Below are 13,639 nucleotides of genomic sequence, written 5' to 3'. Positions count from 1 at the left end.
TCGATGGTTTTGGGGATACCTCTCCGTCATCATGCTTTCTGAGTAGTAAGAAACATTATGGGGCCAGGCATGGTGGCTCATGCCTATAATCCCAGCATTTTGGGAGGCCAAGGTAGGCAGATCACCTGAGGTCAAGAGTTCGAGAACAGCATGGCCAACATGGCAAAACCCCATCTCTACTAAAAATACAAAAATGTAGCTGGGCGTGGGCACACGCCTGTAGTCCCAGCTATTCAGGAGGCTGACACAGGAGAATCGCTTAAACCCAGGAGCTGGAGGCTGCAGTGAGCTGAAATAGTGCCATTTCACTCTGGCCTGAGCAACAGAGCCAGACCCCATCTCAAAAAAAAGAAAAAAAGACTTTACTCTCAAATATTTGCATCTTATGATAATTCTAAGGAAGTAGTGAGGTCCTCCAAAGTTTATTCAATTTTACTCCTTTAGTTTCATATCGATGGCATCAGGAAGAAAACCCCGATGAATTCTTCAGTGGCCTCTGGTCCATACTGTAATGTAGAACTTCTAAAATTCAAGAGTAGTAACTTGGACACAAGGTGGTGCTAAGGGGTAAAAAATTAACTGTGGGTCCTTTTCCCCAAAGGTTACCTCGAATGCTCAAGGTTTTTGGGGCACTTAATAGCTTACAAATATTTTCACACACATTGTCCTGTTTATTTCTCAGAACTCAGGGAAGAATAAGCTAGTCTCGTGTTCTAAATATATAAATGAGAAAAATAAAGTCTCCTTAGGTTGTGTGACCTGTCCAAGATAACTCAGCCCAATCTAGATCTCCCATCTAAGTCTAGGTTTGGTGACCTTTTTTACTTTCCTACACACGTTAGTCCCTTTTTTATACGAAGTAAGAAATTCTCAATAGGGTTTCCATCAACATCTGCCAAGCTAGGGAGTTCTCGATGCACCGGTGCAACTTACATCCTGTGCCTCACTTGTGTTGCTAGTCAGGGGACCAGTGGGGTCTTGGTGACTCTCTTGTGTTCTCAAGAATCCTTGGCCAAATTCTAGGATTTAAAAATTAACACATAAAAATTTGGCGGGGGGGATTCCCAAGGAGAAAAGATGAGTTCTGAAGATACTTGGATTTAGATCTACTTGGGTAGAAGAACCCTTGTCTAAGCTTCCTGCTCATGCAGAACTGTGGCAATGCTGTAGAAACACTAGCCTGAGGCTCCCAGAGCACGCTGTCCTGGTGCAGCCTCATCTCTCTCCTGACAGGACTGAAAGTCTGTCTCCGTATGCAGGTGGGAGGGCCCTGGTCCCACCAATACCCTCATAGACATAAGCTAGACTGACAGGCCTCTGCAGATGGCAAGTGAAAATCAGATGGCTTCTCCTGTTGAGATGATCTCTTCACAGACCTAAAATACCCACAATGGGTGGTACTTTTCTGGCTATATGAGTTTCCCAGAGCTGCCATACCAAATTCCCAGTAACTCAGTGGCTTATGACAACACAAATGTGTTGTCTGACAGTTCTGGAAGGCAGAAGTCTAAAATCAAGGTATCAACTGGGCTGATTCCTTCTGGAGGCTCCGAGGGAGAATTCACTCCATGCCACGCTCCTAGCTTCTGGTGGCTCCATCGTCCTTTGCGCTTCTTGCTTTTATGTGGCTTTTCCCCAGTGTCTCTGTGTGTCACACATATTCCTGTGGCCTCAACCTCCTGGGCTCAAGCAATCCTCCCACCTCAGCTTCCTGAGTAGCTGGGACTAGAGGTGTACACCATCACGCCAAGCAAACTTTTTTTGTTTGTTTGTTTTGGAGATGGAGTTTTGCTCTTGTTGCCCAGGCTGGAGCGCAATGGATGGCGCGATCTCGGCTCACTGCAACCTCTGCCTCCCGGGTTCAAGCAATTCTCCTGCCTCTGCCTCCGGAGTAGCTGGAATTATAGGCACATGCCACCACACCCAGCTCATTTTTGTATTTTTAGTAGAGACGGGGTTTCTCCACGTTGGTCAGACTGGTCTCGAACTGCTGACCTCAGGTGATCCGTCCACCTTGGCCTCCCAAAGCGTTGGGATTACAGGCATGAGCCACTGCACCCAGCCAACACTGAGCTAACTTTTAAAAATTTTTTGTAGAGATTGGGGGGGGTCTCCCTTTGTTGTTCAGGCTGTTATCAAACTCCTGGGCTCAGGAGATCCTCCCACTTCAACCTCCCAAAGTGCTGGGATTACGGATAGGTCCCTCTTGTTTTTTGTTTGTTTGTTTTTTAACAAGGACACTAATCACTGGACACGAATGCCCTAAATCCAGGATGATTTCATCTGGAGCTCCTTACTAATTACATCTGCAAAGACCCTATATCCAAATAAGATCACATGCTAAGATTCTAGGTAGACATGAATTCTGGGGGAACACTATTCCATTTCAAGCATTCACAACTTTTCTTCCTTTGAACTAATCCTCCAAGTTCTCTTGCTCTGAACTTACAGAAGACGGAGAACAATGGTCACTGTCATCCCCAGAAGAGCTCCTTATCTCCCTTACTTGGGCCATCCTGCCAGTGCTTTCTCTACCAGGATAACACCAGCCCTCTTCACCTGCATTTTTCTCTACACAGAACATTCTCGTTGGCCAAGGTCATTCCATGGAACCAATATCCAGCGTCTTTCTTTCCTTAGATCCCACAGTACATACTCAACCTCCATGTGAAGACAGAGAATATCCTTTCGAGTTGGAAAGGATGTTGACTGACTTCATCCATTCATTTTGTTCCCATTCTGAGTCTGGATTTACCTGTGTCCCTTGTAGCTTAAGAGCCCTTTTAATTAAGACATGACTCACACATCATCTTCATGTCAACAAGCAACAATATTATGTGCCTTCGAATTTTTCAATAACGAGCCTTGAACAGTACAATCTCTGTTTCAGTGAAAAATGCTAATTGAAAGATTTTTTTTTTCTCAAAAGGACATTGAATGTAAACCAATTTACTAAGCAAAATCTAGTGATGCCTCCCCTTTTATCTGCTATTCCTTCAAACAGAAAACAAAGTACCACCCCAACCAACCAACTCTTCTGGCAGGAAAAAGAAACAGCCTCAAATTACATTCTTCAACAAAGTCGGTCAGGAAGGAAAGGTGAACGTTGCAAATACCATTCAAAGTACCGCAGAAAGTTGTCAATTTGGTCTCTTTCAGAGGCTGGAAGAAAATGTCCTTCTCCCCCATCTCTCTCTCTTTTTTTTTTTTTTAAGTTACCAAATTCCTCTACGTTCCTTTTGTTAGAAAAGTGACATCATAGGTCATTAAGCAACTACTAAAAACACAAGTGAGCAAAGCCCAAAGCGCGCGTATTTTTCCTTTGATATTCTTTTCCCTGGTTTTTCAGAAAACAATTTTGAGGGTGAGAATATTTTTGTTAATGTCTTTGTGGGCATTTCCGTCATCTTTCCATTTGTAACATCCCCTGAATAAGGCAGCTAGGGGAAACCTGCCTTGCCTTAGCACACCTGCTATGCCAAAACAGGAACATGCATTCCCCCAAAATGGGACAGGTGATTTGCCAAACAGACCAGAGCTTCCAAATTACCTGCCTTTTTGGAGTGCTACACCCCAGATTTCCTCAACCCATGTGGAACTTGATTTTCGACATCCTCTCTTCCTCCCACAGTTGGACAAAAAAGGGGAAGGAAAGAGAAAAGGGAGAAAAGCCCTCTTCCCACCAGGTAAGTCCACGTGAGTCCCATTCACCACCGTCATCCGCGAGGCTGCAGCGTGGAGCTAGCCCGGCGCTCGCCACAGGATCGAGCTGGCTTCAGGGGTTGGGGTCTCATCCTCCTGTAAATTTCTTTGGTGGTGAAATCTATCAAAGGAATCTCAAAACAAATTACACGGTAAATTATTGTCTCCATTCTGGGCTACTCTCCATGCCCCGCTGTCCGGCTCCGACAGACAGCCGTGGGTGAGCTGCCGGTGGAAAGCCTCCGAGATAAGAAGATTACAGAATGTCATGTGCCTCCGGCGACTCAACTTCACAGCTAAACTTCTCCAGCCCTGGCAGTTCATCTGATTCGCATGGGTCACAGGCTGTTTCAATTAATGCCTCTCTAATGATTCAAGTGTGTGCCCTAATGTGGAAGGGGAATAGAGAGAAGTCAAGCCAGGGACCTGAGCATGTCTGTCCTCTCCACCCTCTAACTCGGAACGCTCTTTCCCAAGCTGACTTATAAGAAAGGAGAAAATGGGCTGGGAAGGAATATAGAATTCCTTTCAGACAGAAACCTTTTATGTCACCTTCCTGTCGTTACCAATGCAATTCTGTGAGTCTTCCATGGCCTGTGGATCCTAGAGTAGTGAATAACAGCCCTGGATACGAAAACAGAATGCAGAAAACAAATGAGCATTTTGAAAATAAAAAGTCTGGCTTTTAATCCTATTAAGATCATGGCTGCTTTTTTTTTTTTTTTTTTTTTTTATTTTTTCGGCCTTCCCTAAAAACTCTGAAAGAGATACTGATGTTCCCATTAACATAAATGCTGAAATCAGCATTTCCTTTGAAAGAAGTTGTTAATATTTGGAAATGGTCGGATTTCCAATCCAAGCTTTGATTGTTATTCTATACTAGCCAGCAAGTGCCAAGGTCACAGGGAGATTCACCTGCAGACTGAGCTAAATGAATCCACTCGGCCACAATGCATGTATAATTTAACATTTTCCTCTCGAGTACTTCCATGCATTCCTAAAAAATATTTTATTACAATAACAAATTGGTTTCAAAATCATGCATTATGTATTCTGAAATTAGGTCTGCCAGTGAAACCTGGATGTACACACATGCGCGCTCCTGGGCAGGGCCGGAAGAGCACACAGATGCCCGGATGGAGCTTGAGCACAGTTAATCCCACAAGGAACTCACTGGCGCTTCTTTATTATCTTAATCTGCATATTTGGAAAGTAAAAGAACAAACTGATCATTTACTGTAAAGGGCAACCACCCGTTTCCCTTAATCACCCCCTGCATGAGAAGGCAGAGTGTGCCATGAGGCAGAGGGTGTGAAGTCCTAAAAATAGGCTGCCCAGGCAGTTTCCCAAGCTTTTCTTAAAAAACAGTTATTCCTTGAATATTAAAAGTCTTCTTTTCCTGTGATCTGACACTTCCCAGGTATATATTTTACAGGAACTGGACTTTAACAAAGCTTCTTTGAAACATTAAAGATAAAGATATCAAAGCCATGCTTACAAATTTGTGTGAAGAAATACACTTGCTCTGCCGTAAGCTTTCATCACTGAGTTATCCAAAAAAAGTTAACATATTCAGAAAAATCCTTAGGATTCCCATCACAAATGCAACCCCATATAATGTGTCCCTAATGGGTGCTTGTTTCTGCTTTGCAACTTTTATCTGAAGTTAAATACACACTGATTTAGCATTCTTTTACAACGTGGGGATGGTTTTCTCATGCACAATAAACATGTTTCTTAAGATGTCTATTGGTGAATAATTAAGACTAAAATGCTTTTCTGATTCCTTCCTAGTTTTTTCTAGTTTAGACCTTTATATCACACTTATAAAAATTCCATCTCATCAAATGAATAGCATTAATAAATCCTAAGCAGGCAGGTTTTCCCAAATAAATGGCGACTTTCATGATATGGAAAGCATTTGATCTTAAAAACATGAGAAAGAAATTTAGTTGAGTTTTCTCTTTGAAAAGTTTCTTGGGCATGAGCTTGATCTTTCTATATTAAAAGAAAAAAAATCTAGTTTATTTCAATAGGGGATTTGTTTTTCATTAACTTGCAAGCTAAACATCATTGGTATGTTTCTATTGGTGTACTAACTTGGTGAATAAAACAACAAATTCCCGCGAGAGTCACTTATAAATCTCTTTAAATTAAAATCAGTCTAATTTTTATTATAAGACTAACATCATGCTAGGCTTAGTATTTTTAACGCAATGCCCAGAACTAAAAAGTTTAATTCCCTGACAAGAGCTTTTAATAAAGACAAATCATGACTAAAATTAGATGCTGCAACCTTTTCTTCTCAAAAAAAAAAAAAAAAAAAGTCTGCAAACACTGTGTTAAGACATCATTCATTCCCTAATTTCGTTTCGATGGAGTGATATGACTAGACATATAGCTTTTCTATAGTAAAATTATAAAGAATAATTTTCTCTAATCTAATCAGTAATTTCTAAAACTGGGAAATGGTAACAGCATAATTTTTTATTTCTTTTGTATTATAATTTAGGCTGACACATTAAAGCTTTGCTTTTCAGGGGAACAATTAAGAAATTGTTGATAGAAATTAAATATTACTGACAATTGAAAATGCATTTTTTTCCTCATTTGCAGCATGTAGATATACCGCTCCTACCTCCCATCAAAGATAATCTAAGCTCAGATAGTATTAAAGTAAAAATGAACTAAAAAGCTTAGTTCTTTTGTGCTAAACAAAAAGGTGATTTATGTAAGTAATAAGCAAATTCCAGAGTATGAAGATATATATTTTTTTAAATCCTCTAAAAATGCCTTAAGTTGTAATCTTCAGGCTAAATGATTAAACTCTCTCTGGGCTCACTGGCTACAGAACTATATCCTTCATGTTAGCTGTGGGCTATTTTCGGCTGAATGCAAACTGCTTTTTTGTTATTAAAGACGGTTCACATCTTACACCACCTTGGGTGTATGGTATACAGGCCAACACACATAATTTAGGGAAGTATTAAAATAGAATTAAAATTTTTTTTTAAAAAGCCTTCAATAGTAATTACAATAATTACATTTCATTCCCACACATTGCAACAAATAGTTACATAGCCAACTTCTTAAATACTGGTGTGAAAACACTAAGTCGTAATTCATGGCACAAATCAAAATGTGTTGCACAAACTGCTTTTTGGTTGTCGTGAAAGGGGTGTCTCAAATTGAGCGTAGAAGGGCTGTCCAATAACCACTATAAATACATAATTCATACATTTGTATGAACTGTAAATACATAATTTTTGTGAACTGTAAATACATAATTCATATATTAATATGATAAAATATATAAGATCACCCATATAGGTATAAATTAAATCAGTGAGAAGGACTAAATACAATTACAAATAAGCAGCCCAGAAGTTCTAAGGGAAAATGCCAGAAATCACAATGCTTTCTGATTCATCTTAAGCAGAACAGGAGTTTTAACACAAGCCTCTCTTAACAGCTACCCAGGCAGGATTTGAGGAGAATAATTCCCTAATGCCACTTAAAAAAGAAAAGTCAACCGAAAGCATCAAATGGATTTTGAATCTAAATATTCTCAAAAAAAAAAAAAAAAAAAAAAAAAAAAAAAAACCTTTTTCTGAATTGGCAGCTCAGAGAATCAAACAGATAACATAACATCACAATAAGGTAGGCATAGTCAACATTCTTCGGGTGGTTTGGGGCTGTTTTATGAAGACTGTGCTAGGAATTCCAGTTCTTAAAGAGTCACAGCCTGCATTCAGCTGTCTTCAGTTCTGTCCCCGACCTGGCCATCTGCCAAAGAATGACACACTTTGAAGGACAAAGTAAGAACAGCTTTCCACACACTTCTCAGACCCAAGCTCCTGGCTTCAGAGCGAGAACTCTTAGGAGACTTTAACCGGGGCACTTTTTAGCAGGTCAGAAACAGAAAGGGAGGAAGGAGAAGGCAACATAAAGCTGTCTTGAGCCTCCCCTCTCCGTAGGTCTAATGTTGCTTGGTCCACAGAACAATCACAACAATAAAATGCAGTGTGTCCTGGGGTCCCCTCTGAAAGAATAAAACTGGAAGCCTGTCTGTCATACTGAATACTGAACCAGAAGCTCGCACCACGGGATTCGATGCCTTGTGCCTGGCTTGTATTCACAGGCAAGGCAGACAGATGTGTGGCCTTTGACAAAGCCAAGAGATGGGCATTTCAAAAATAAAATCATCTCCCAATTACAGGGAACCCTTCCTCCCTGGGATCCCAAAGCACTCTATCAACCTAAATTGGAATCCTGTCTACTGAGCTGCCTTCAATGCGGCCACTCCAGTATAAATTGGATCAAATGCTCTCAGATTAATTCCTGGAAACCTATATTCATCTTTGTATATCTTTATTACAAAACTAGCCACAAGACCGCTCTACAATTTTCATTATTGGAACAGCTTTCGAAGCTGGATCACGCCATGGTTTATCCCTCCGTGACCCCAAACCATCTTGTTAGCTCCATTATTGTATATTCATACAACACACCTGAGCCCAAGATAATAAGAGAGTTATAGTGAATGAGGGGACAGGGTGCATTTTATTGCATTTTATGCACTGTGATTCTGCAATGATATTTAACCTGCCGCAGGCACCCCCAGAAGTCCATGCCTCACTCCCATGCTCTCACTCGTGCTCTGACACTGAAGACCCTCACCACCCTCCCCAGTGTGAAGGGATGGCAAGTTAACCTGAGGAAGACCTGAACTTCCTGGTGATGGTCAAACCTCATTTCTCTCGCGCTGCTCTGGGTTAGGGGATGCAGGTTCTGCACCAACAGAAACCACAGCACATAAAACCCCAGCCCTTCACAGGAAAAGAACAGGAGTTTTGCCTGCAAAAAAAGAGGATGGAACTAGCATATGCTTAGAATAGAAGATGGGAATGAAAGTGATCAACGGTCTTAGCTGTAGTTGCATTGGACTCAAAATGTTTCGGTCAAGTGTGTTACAGTCTTGGTTCTTACCATGCTGCTGCCACTGGCAGGTATCAAGTAAGGTTAACTTTATGACGATGACTTAATCTATTAAATTATATTAACCTATATTAATACAGATGCTGTATATAACTATGATATTTCTAACAACCGTGTTAGAATCAAATGGTTTATTTTCCACCAGTGTGGTTGTTTCTCTTATGCCTGTGTATATGAATAGAAAACTACACAATGTCATGATCTATTACACTATATAAATGTGTATATGTGTGTGTACATATTTACGTAAAATTTAGGTATAGCTTTATATCTCCTTTTTCTCACCACAGCTACATTTTTCGCTGGTCCACCCATACCTACCATGACTCTCCAGCCTGCTTACCTGTCTCCTCTCTTTCTTCCTCCCTTCCCTCTCCTCCCTTCTTTTCTGTTTTCCTTTTTTTCCTTTCTTTTGAAATAATACCAGCTTGGTCCTTAAAACAGGAAGAATAATGTAGAAGGGTAATCCATTATTCATAGACTCCAAGGAAACTTTAAGACTTCTGTTTTCTTATCCCTTTCCCCTAAATGTGAGGCTAAAGTACAATGAGACCGATTTCATTTGTTGATGCAAAATGAAATGGTCTCATTACTTTGTGGATGTGCTTGAAGCGCTCTAAAGAAATCACCTCTTTATTTCTCATTGCTTAAAGAAATGGTGCGAAATTTCATCTGATGGGTGACTATGCCTCCGTTGTAATGGACCCGGGTGAAATGTTGCGTCATTTCTCGGGCCCCACCCAGCACCCACTGAATCAAAGCCTACTTTTCAACAAGATCTGCAGGTCATTTTCATATAGCTTAGTTTGGAAGCCGTAGCCTAGGGAATTTTTATTTGCCCATCTCTGGATTGTACTTCAGATTTTCTAAATCAAATTCTTTGGGAGTAGAGACCGGGTACTCGTATATTTAAAAAATTCCCCAGATGATCTGATAACCCTCCAGATTGAAAACGTGCCCAGTTAAGGTTTGACTTGTGTGGTTTCTACAGCAACAGTGACAATGGGTGAAGGGATTCCTAACATAGGGGTTTTTCCTCTTGTCATGCCTCTGCACGGATTTCTATGATGGGTCTTCATCACCTCTGTTTTCTGCATCTTAGTCTGAGAGTCAAGGTCCTTGGTCAAGAGACACCTCCTTGAACTATCTTTCTGCTCCTTCATCCACATCACTCTCCTGCTTCAACTAAGTCAAACAACCACCAACTGCTATGATTTATTTGTCACGCAGGACAGTTCCCTCTGTTTCACTGCCTTCACATCCACCACGTCCCTTCAAGGCACCTCTAATGACCCACAGCCCCCTGAAGGTCTTCCCCACCGACGACGTTCTACTCAGCACTCTCCTTTGCTCCATCTTTAAGTGTTTAACTTTCAAGCTACCACTTTGCACTTACCCACATGCTCTTTTAAATGGTCCTCATGCCATTTTGTGCGTTTGATTAGTTTTTTAAAACTAAGCCAGTGGCGCACAGTTTGACTTCTTACAGCTGCCCTCTTGCCATGTTACACATCACAGTTATCTACTGAGGTGTCCTACCCACCCCATAACACATTATGCATTAAATTTTCAGAATCATGCTCCTAGTATATGTGAGAATAGAACTTCAAAAGGCATCCAGGATTCCAACTAATTTGTCCTAGAAGACACCTACAGGAAGCGACAGGCTCCCAAAAGTATTTAAAAACCAAAGGTTAATTCTCTGAAGCTGTGTAAGGAGTTGCTGGCTAGGACCTTTCGCGATCTCCCTGCTCTGGGCACGTGATGTTTTGTCCTTTGTTTTATTGTTTCCTCTGTATGTTGATTGGTTTTGATTCATTATACAACACAGGGTCCATGAGAACAGGTCATTTTTCCAGTTAACAGGTGCAGGATGAAATTAAAGTTTGGTAAACGTGCAGGTGGAAAAAACATCAACGTAGGACCTATAGAAGGGGTCTGGAGTGAGAGAAATATCCAGGGCAACATATTAAGACTTGTCTTATTTGGGCATGTGAATATTTCTCATTCACATGGAAGAATTTTCAGGGGGAGAAAATCTGTGTTCCTTCTTCTTCCATCCCTATTTGTGTCAGTTTCCCTCCTGAGCTTTGCTTGTCTTGCCCTTTCTCTGGACGAGGGCTTGACTCTGGGTCTTGTCACATCTCACTCGTGCCGTGGGGCTCTTAGGTTCAGCAGGCAGAGAGTTGTGTGACCTGGGGCCATGTGAGTCTATCTCACTAGAGATGCTTTGTGCCATTCAATTCCTCTAAGCCCTGACCAGTTCATACCGCAATGATTGTGTTTCTCTCTTGTACCCAGGGAGAAATATGGCAGGCTTTACCGTGGGAGATGTACACACAAAATATATTTTCAGGATGAATGGAAGCCAAGTCCCATCTTTCTCCTTCATCCATTTCTTTTTGTCTTTCTCTTCTGCCTCTTGATATTTTTCTTGACCATTTCCCTCAATTTTTCTAATTCTCTTTAATACTTATACACACCCACTAAAATGAGCATGGCACCCATTGGGAAGAAAACACTTCATGGCACTATTTTTTTTTCAACCTTTGTTAAAAAACGATCCCCATTTAAGCAGTGACAGCCAGGACTCCGTAATCTGTACATACAATTTAATCCTTTAAAGAATCAGCAGGGCCCACATCAATCAAGAGCCTTCATCAACTTGTAAAAACAATATTTTGATTCAATCAGATTCAAAGCCCTGAAATTCTCAGCTAATTAATGCAAGGTCACTCGAGGGCTGTGCAATGGTAGCTGGAACAGTGGTCAAATATTTACCCTGGGCACACTCACACATCTGCATCACCAAAGGACCTGAGTGATGGTCAAGAATAGATAATGCACCTATGGCTGCAGCACGTTTCACCTGGCACAAGCATGTGGACAGATAATTATTACAAAGGGAGGAAAAACGAGAAATGATTCTTCCGTCATCATAGACACGCACGGAAGTAAAAGTCTTTTAAAGGTAAACGGATGGGGACCTGCCGACACCCTGCTGACAGTTCTGTTTTAACATCTATGTCCAAGAGCAGACAGCTGTTCTTCGTAATCCTCCTTAGAACATTCAAACTAAACAACATTAAAGAAAAAAAAAACTTCAATTTTAGGTTTAGGGGTACAAGTGTAGGTTTGTTATACAGGTAAACTCACGTCATGGGGGTTTGTTGCACAGATTATTTCGTCACCCAGGTACTAAGCCTAGTATCCAATAGTTTTTTTTTCTCTGCGTCTCTCGCTCCTCCCCCCTCTCCATCCTCAAGTAGGCCCCAGTGCAAAATAAATGACATGTTTAAAACCTCATAAGACAGCAGATTCAATCCATGGGATCTTTTAGTTAGATCTAGATTCTAATAAATTTACTTTGGTTTGCACCTTGAGACACTTTGGAACTCAATGTATTTTGTAGGGGAGGAGGGTGTGGGAGCAGTCACAACATCTTACTGGCTCTGCTTATTTCTAAGCGTGATTGCTGAGTATGTGAACAGGTCTCTACCAGCAAAAACATGTATGATTTACTTACACAAATGCAAACAGAGAAAGAATCAAGACATCTTGTTACTGATAAAAAAAATAATACTTTGTATTTTTTCCCTTAAAATATGGGAGACAGGTAGGCAATTGAAAGAAAGTTCAGGTAGAAACGGTATCTCAGCCACTTCCTTCTTCTTTACTTTTGGTGTCTCCTGTGAACCCTTTAAAATGGCATATGGTCCTGGTTCTAATATTGTACTACAGAGTTTTACAAAATACACTGACTAAAGAGTGTATCATACCTCTCTGTAGTATTTCTTACAGCTGCATAGCAGTCTACAATTATCTCAAAATATATAAAGTTACATTTAAAAGCTCATAAATTGTATAGCTATAGAATAGACACAGAACTGAGCAGGCTATTTCTTATGTTGCTAATTAATCACTTCTGCTCACCTGCCTGTCCCCCAGTCCCCACTTCCCAACCTCCCAAAAAATTCTTCAAAGAGCAAACACTAGGAGACTGTGGACAACAGCTTTCTCTTTCCTCAAGATTAGGGGACTGAAGGTCTAATTTTGTTTTTAAAATTCTGAATTTATCTTCAATAAAAGAAGCAAAAATCTAAATTTTTTAGAAGAAATCAATGATTTAAATGATGGTCAGCTTATTTTCTCCTTATGCTCCCCCATAGCTTTATAGTTTTTACCCTACAAACCTTAATAACTCAGTAAAGAGTAGCAAAATAATTTGTATGGAAGAAACATCATAGTCACAAACACGTTCCAGGTCAAATATCAAACCCATTCCAAATTAGGCTACGGTGGTCATTTCACTGATTCTCAGCAACATGCAGACTATAAACTTTTCCAGTGTTGAGCTTGCTGACTGATGTCAATCACTCCGGCCAAACTGGTTGTTGAGCAATCAGCACTGATCACTACGACAGACCAAATGGATGTGTGGCTCTGCTCAAGCCCAGCATTTTGCAAATATAACACAGCTCAGATTCATAGGATGCTGCCAAGATTATTTTTTTTAAACACTCAAGCTGGTATACCTGGGGTTACTTGATAAAACATTTGGACTGACTTAAATAGGTACTTCTGTCAGACAACTGATTAGATTGATTTTTTTCCCACTGTATTAACTGGTTATTTGGATTTTCTACACACATTTAAAGACTTATGGAATCATAGATACATAGAATTTTAGCAATGAAGATGCCTTTAGAGATCATATATGGTCTAGGGCTTTTGCTCAAGTTTCGTAGATGTTAAATGAAAAAAAAAAGGGAAGGATATTTTCATTAAATATGTTTGGGAAACTTCGAGCAAAGAAATTCAGTTGTTTGGTTCCTAGTTTGCTCAGAGGCTTTACAATGCTAAGAGGCTTTATGATTCTAAAAGAGGGGAATATAATACGCAGGTTCTTCCAAGCTTATAGTCAACACAAGCACTAAGA

This window comes from Mandrillus leucophaeus, unplaced genomic scaffold (genome assembly GCF_000951045.1).
Source record: "Mandrillus leucophaeus isolate KB7577 unplaced genomic scaffold, Mleu.le_1.0 Scaffold17, whole genome shotgun sequence".
Classification (NCBI taxonomy): Eukaryota; Metazoa; Chordata; class Mammalia; order Primates; family Cercopithecidae; genus Mandrillus; species Mandrillus leucophaeus.
Note: the sequence above shows the minus strand (reverse complement) of the source record.